This window comes from Borostomias antarcticus, assembly GCF_949987555.1.
Source record: "Borostomias antarcticus genome assembly, contig: scaffold_84, whole genome shotgun sequence".
Lineage (NCBI taxonomy): Eukaryota > Metazoa > Chordata > Actinopteri > Stomiiformes > Stomiidae > Borostomias > Borostomias antarcticus.
Genome location: NW_028176215.1, coordinates 695,108 through 698,817, shown reverse-complemented (window position 1 = coordinate 698,817; position 3,710 = coordinate 695,108). Strand labels below are relative to the sequence as shown.

At 45.0% G+C, this 3,710-nt stretch overlaps 1 long non-coding RNA gene across 1 annotated transcript; it reads left to right on the top strand.

The window, feature by feature from the left end:
- Positions 1–717: 717 nt before the first annotated feature.
- Positions 718–2,079, top strand: LOC311328691. The gene is made up of 3 exons (XR_014631232.1): positions 718–833; positions 1,824–1,898; positions 1,976–2,079. It is a non-coding gene; the product is annotated as an uncharacterized lncRNA (long non-coding RNA).
- Positions 2,080–3,710: the final 1,631 nt, after the last annotated feature.

Genomic DNA, 3,710 nt, shown 5'->3' with positions numbered 1-3,710 from the left:
TACCATCAGGCGATGTTGTGACAACGTCCATCTAAGGTCGAAAATAACTTTACCCTCCTAAGTCTAATTAGACTTTTCTGCAACGTTGCAGAAACATTGGCAATATGGGTCCCTGCAACGTCATTAAATAACGTTGCAGTGACGTTGGATTAAAGTCCTATTAGGCTAGCAATAGGATTGCAATCGGGCTATCCCGTGACGTCACTGCTTGCTTGGTTCACAGTTGAAGTAGGCAGGATTCTTTGCCAAACTGCTCCTGTCTTTTGTTCTTTTTTTAAATTTTCGCTTATATCCTTCATATTGTACTGTATGTTGAGGTGAATAACTCATCTTAGAAATGTTATTGATTGTATATTTCCCTGTTTGTTATAAATTTAATGCTTTTTCATTAATTAAAACTAACGTTTCGGTGTCGACCAAGATATCATTTTTCAAAAGACGTGTCGAGAAATCCCATTCATTCTCTCGGCATTATGGAACACTTCCACTAGGGGGCGATGAGATCACTTTCCCTCCCTATAGATGGGTTCGCCGTCTACGTCACAGCGGGGTGCGCACGCACGCACGCACGCAGCCTCTTTGGGAAAAAGGAACGAGCGAACGAGGAACGAACTCGCTAGCCACAGCAGCTCCGTTTCGTGTAGCTAATTATGCCTCAAAGCTGCTGTGCTGTGAACTGTACAAACAGAAAAGAACAAGATGATGGCCTCAGATTCTTCAGCATCCCCTCGAGATGTCCCCCTTTTCAGAGGAACCGCCGAAAGCTGTGGTTTAAAGCCATAAAGAGAGCAGATTGGGGACTAACAAACAGTGTGGTGCGCACTTCATCTCTGGTAAGTTTACCTCGGGGTTTTTTTCCTCATCAAATTACATTGATTTGACTGTTGGTTTAGCTATTTATTTGTTTACTTACCGGTAATAATTTAAGTAAACAGAAGTAACTCATAACCTGCACGCTAAACTAAGTTCAGGAATTGGAAGCCCAATGCTAGCTAGCTAACGTTAGCTAGTGCTAGCTAGCACGCTACCTAGTGTTAGCTAGCTAAGTCAAGGCCCGAACTTGACCAACGTTTAGACAATATTGAAAATACTCCGACAAACTATTGCAAACATTTTTTCTGTTACTGCTGGCTTTGTGTTCGCCGCAAACATTGGCAGAAAAATAAGCAAGCGAACGGTCTGAGCTGTTCTGATCTAAAATGGCCGCTGCACATGTGAATTGTTTGTTTGTTTGACTCTGCTGAATTTGAGACTCGCATTGGGAGCTCGCTCGTGTCAGGCTTTCTGAGGACATCACGAATCTTAGGCTAATTTTACATAGGCAAAGGTGAAGGCGAAGCCAAGATGCTTTATATATTTTCCATTTGTCTGGAAAGTAGGAGAGTGAGAACAATGCCACCCACGAGGTAACCGCGGGTTACCATGGACAATAGCGTTAGCTCGAAACAAAGATGGAGGCAGCTTTGTTTGCCACATTAGTAGTATGGGTGTGTATTGTTGGAGTACACGAGTCAAAAACAGGCGTTCCTGTTAAAACTGCGAGTAGTAACGTATGATTCACGGGCCTTATACATTTAATCTGTGCACTGCAGTGGCTACTGCCTAAACTAACTTCATGTTTCCCACACTGATTGACCGCCATTGACCGCATCTGTCCTGGGCCGGCAGAGAATCAAAAAAATAGAATAGTGGCGTGTCACTAATTACTTATCGGCTGTAATGACTTGTTGAATTTTTGTTTTAGTCGCTTCTTCCCCTCTGCCTACTTTCCCATAGGGTCCTTATGTGTTTATAAACTTAATATTTTTTTGTTTATTGGGCAGACTATTGCAGTGTGGAGTTTCTGGGGGAGGACACTGTCGGTTGTCCCAGTATCCTGGCTCTCCAAAAAGGATGGGGTAAGAACATGTTTGTGTGTTTGGTGTGCTACTTTTCAATTGTACAGGGAAGCGGCTACTAATGGTTTCACTCACAGTTGCAGATGTGTTCCTGGCCAATGAATGAGTCAGCCAACGGATAAAGAGCTGTGTGGAACCTAACCCTGGCTGGGCGCTCCACAGAGTCCGGGTTTTCCCAAAGTCCACAACTGGTACTGTTTGCATTTTAAGCTATTAAAAAATACTGATGGGGGTGGGGGGAAGATCATGACTCATTATTCTGAGGAAAAAAGGATGTCTGAAATGTATTGATTATGGTACTTTATGCACACAGATCATTACGAAGGTGCCAGGCAACTTTCATTTAGTTTTATGTCAATGTACTTATAGCCACATCTGTGTTTATCTAGATTTCCAGAGGTCTGTACATCAGCAGTTCTCAGAGATGCGGGAGCAACTCCGTGAGCTTGCACGGACTGTGAGGGAACTGGCCCAGAGCACGCGGCCTGTGGAGTCTGGAGCCCAGGGAGAAGTGCTGGATGTACTGAACCCTGCCCAAACGGACGAGGAGCTGCAGGTCTCTGTGGCCAGGTTGAAGGACCGGGAACATCAGAGGAAGATGGTGAGTGTCTGCAGGGCGGAACTTTGTCTTATTTTTGCAGTGCAGGTAAGGGTACAGTAAATGACTGTCTTTGTTTTGCAGACACAATACCTAGGTGCCATTGGTGGCAGAGACTTGGTGGACACAGTCCGGCGGGTGCTGTCAGCTGTAGCCACACATGCGGTGTGGAGCGCCTACAGTGTGCACGGGAAGAAGGGGAAGAAGCCACTGAAGAGTATGACACTCTTCAATGTTCTAACACGTAAGAAATGGTTCATATTTTGAATATTTTTTAATACATCGTCTTTGTTCCATGACCGATGTGAATTGAAACCATTACCTTTCTTGATAACTTAAAGGTGCAGTGATGGTCTCCATGCCAAAGGCTACGATGGCGTAGGTGGCCGCCCAGCTGCAGGAGACATTGAAACATGCCCCTGCTAAATGCAGAAGGGTAAGTGATGTCTTTTTTTTTGGTTTCTCCTACCCAGTGACACTGCATGGTTCCAAAGATTGTGTACCATTTTTTTGTGCATGTATGTGCGTTGTGTATTTACGGCCATTTCATTGTGTCTTTAGGTATCTGCAGAAGTCCGCCTGAGCACAGCCCATCCAAGCACAGTCCATCTGAGCACTCCCCAGCATTCTGATGAGGAAGACTTCCCTTCCTAGCTGCCCCCCAGCCCATCTGAGCACAGCCCCCCCCCCCAGCCCATCTGACGCCCACCCGCAGCCCATCTGAGCACAGCCCCCCCCCCCAGCCCATCTGACGCCCACCCGCAGCCCATCTGAGCACAGCCCCCCCCCAAGCCCATCTGACGCCCACCCGCAGCCCATCTGAGCACAGCCTGCCTTTTTTTAAATAACTTTTTTTGTAAATAACTTTTTGTATTTTTTTTTTTTTAATCCTTTTTGTTTTTAAACTTGTTTATCATGTTGCAGGCCAGACATTGTGTACTTTTTTAATAAAATAAATTGTTCTTGACTGAATGGTGTTGTGTCATAACTTTTGTACCATAATTTTGCTTGCTGCATTGACTATGACATTAATAGGCTCTTTGCACAAGCTCCACTACTTCCTGACTCTACAGGCGTATTTCTTTCCTGTCCTATACTAGTGGATGGAAGTGATTGATCAGGTGTGCTGCACACCGGATTCATCGCTATTGCTATCCAATAGTATAGGACGGTAAAGAAATATGCCTGTAGAGTTTCAGGAAGTAGTGGAGCTT